The sequence below is a fragment of the Mus caroli genome, chromosome 12 (assembly GCF_900094665.2).
Source record: "Mus caroli chromosome 12, CAROLI_EIJ_v1.1, whole genome shotgun sequence".
NCBI lineage: Eukaryota > Metazoa > Chordata > Mammalia > Rodentia > Muridae > Mus > Mus caroli.
The window spans coordinates 97,474,148-97,476,372 of record NC_034581.1 but is presented as its reverse complement, the minus strand read 5'-3'; the positions used below and the strand labels follow the sequence as shown (position 1 = coordinate 97,476,372).

Genomic DNA, 2,225 nt, shown 5'->3' with positions numbered 1-2,225 from the left:
AAATGCAGATCTGGAAAGGGGTGATTCCATTAGCAGAGGACGGAGGTCGCCAAGCAAGCCAGACTTCCTCTACAAAAAGTCTGCTCTCTGAAGTAGCTTCCGAGTCTGTGCCTGAGATGTGAAACATCCTGTCTTATGATGTAACCCAACAACTTACTGACCGGTTTATCGACGCCAGCTCAGTTCCACATTTTATTCTAGCTTTTGTGTGTATATATGTTTATTATACATGGCATGCTAAGAGGGTTGTTTTGAATGCTGCATCTGTCTTTTGTGTTTAAAAGTTGTGTGGGGAACATCTTAAAGAGCAAGCAAGCTGGCACTTTCTCTCCTTTACAGATGACTAACTTTTTGCACTTGTACATTTTANTTGTATTGATTTTATAACAGTGTGTTAAACTTTATTGCTACATTTAAAGGACTGTATTTTCATACTTTTTGCATTTTACCTATCATCTACCAGTTTCCATGTGCATTGGATTGCACACTAAGATGTATTTTCTTACGAAATAGTTGTGTTTATTTTTTAATTATAGAAATTCCAAAGAAGAGAACATCAAACGCTCCTCTCTTTTTTGGTGATCGTTTCAGTTCAGATCTCTTCGTGTTCATTCTCCATAANTCTGATGTCATTCTGTTTTGTAAGTCTTAAAAGCCAGTCTTCATTCCCCACAGCAGAAGTCCGGGTCTCGATGTTTTTTGATTCAGTGAAGAACAGGAAGGAGGTGTCCAGTGTATGTGTAATTAGTGTGGGTTTTGTTGGGACCCCTGTAGATTCTGGAGTAGAGTTACTCACTCAGTCACAGGGCCTAAGGAACTTAGATTTTAGTGTTAGAAACAGTAGAGCTGGGCTTGGTGTGAACGCATGGCTTGAATCTCAGCTGTGGGCGTTGGAGACAGCTGATCATAGGTTCAAGGTCATCTTAGACTACGTAGTAAATTCAAGATTAGGCTGGGTATGTGAGCCCTGCCTCAAAAAAACAAAATGAAACAAAAAACAGTAGCAGAGATGGTGATGTCACACACAGGGCATACTGATGGGGTGCCTGGCTCTGCATGTGATTCACCATACTGGGGGAAATGACTGCCTTTAGTTGTCTTGCATTTTGTGGGAAAAACAAAAAACAAAAACAAAAGGGCTCCAGTCTTATGTCTGTCGTTTGATATTTGTAATCATACGTTTTTTTTTTAATATTGTCTAGTATGTCTGGATTTTGGTGTCTTCTACAAAGTTGTATAATGCCTAGTGCTTTAACCACCAAAAAATGATTTTGTTTTCAGTAAAACACTACATGTCCTACTTGAACTCCACTGGAGATGCTGGTTTNGTGTGTACTGAATCACAGAGCACGTGGATTCGTTCATGATCCCTTCCCTTGGAAGGGCAGTGTGTGAGCTAAGGACTGTTTTAATTTGGTTGTTTTTTCTTACTTTGCAATGTAAATATATTAGTATTTAAGTTTTTAAATCACTTCAGCACCATTTGAACATTCATTTTTGTATTTTTATAAACACATAGCCGTAGCACCTAGAAGAAAAGAGACTTCCTGAGTATTCTGTGTGGAAAAGACACTTGGGAACCTCTTCTCTATGTGTATGCACATAGCTAGGAGTCACTTACACTCACTCTAAAACTATGCAGGCTAGGGAGCCTTCACAGCCACCGGAAAAGTGAATTGCACNCACTTTGAAGTAAATAGATTTCTACTGGGTATCAGCAACTCTGATTTCTCCTGAAATTGTAGTTTCTCTTACCATCTTTTCCTACTTTACCCTGTGGACATAGACTCAGGAACGATCTGACATCTAAACCATCCTAACAGTAGATATTCTCAGGGATGGGAACATGCCCATCTCGGTATTCCCCCCAATCGCTGCCACGGTCCTGCTGCCTGACTAGTTAGCTCAGCGTCCGGGGAATGAGGCTGACCCTGGTAATGTGCAGTCTAAGCGTGCAGGCTTGGACAGGGCAGATAGATAGATATCTGCTGTAAGGTGGGGTCACATAACCTTTCAGGCTCTTGTTTTTGTTTTTGTTTCTGGTTTTTTTTTTTTTTTCTTAAGATAGAAAACCACGGGGCTCTGCTCATCTTTAACAGTTGTATCTTTTGAAGCACAGTCTCGGGTTGCAGAAGCAAAAGCAATTCCATCCTGTTCCTGCCTGTTTCTGGGACCTAATTGTTTGATGTGGTTTGAGATTGTTCCAGATCAGACTGTACTGTGCC

General features: G+C 40.6%; 1 protein-coding gene across 2 annotated transcripts in view; it reads left to right on the top strand.

Annotated features, from left to right (window-relative positions):
- The window catches only part of Btbd7 (BTB domain containing 7), an 84,968-nt gene that overhangs the window by 80,216 nt on the left and 2,527 nt on the right, over positions 1-2,225 (top strand). The window lies entirely within an intron of this gene.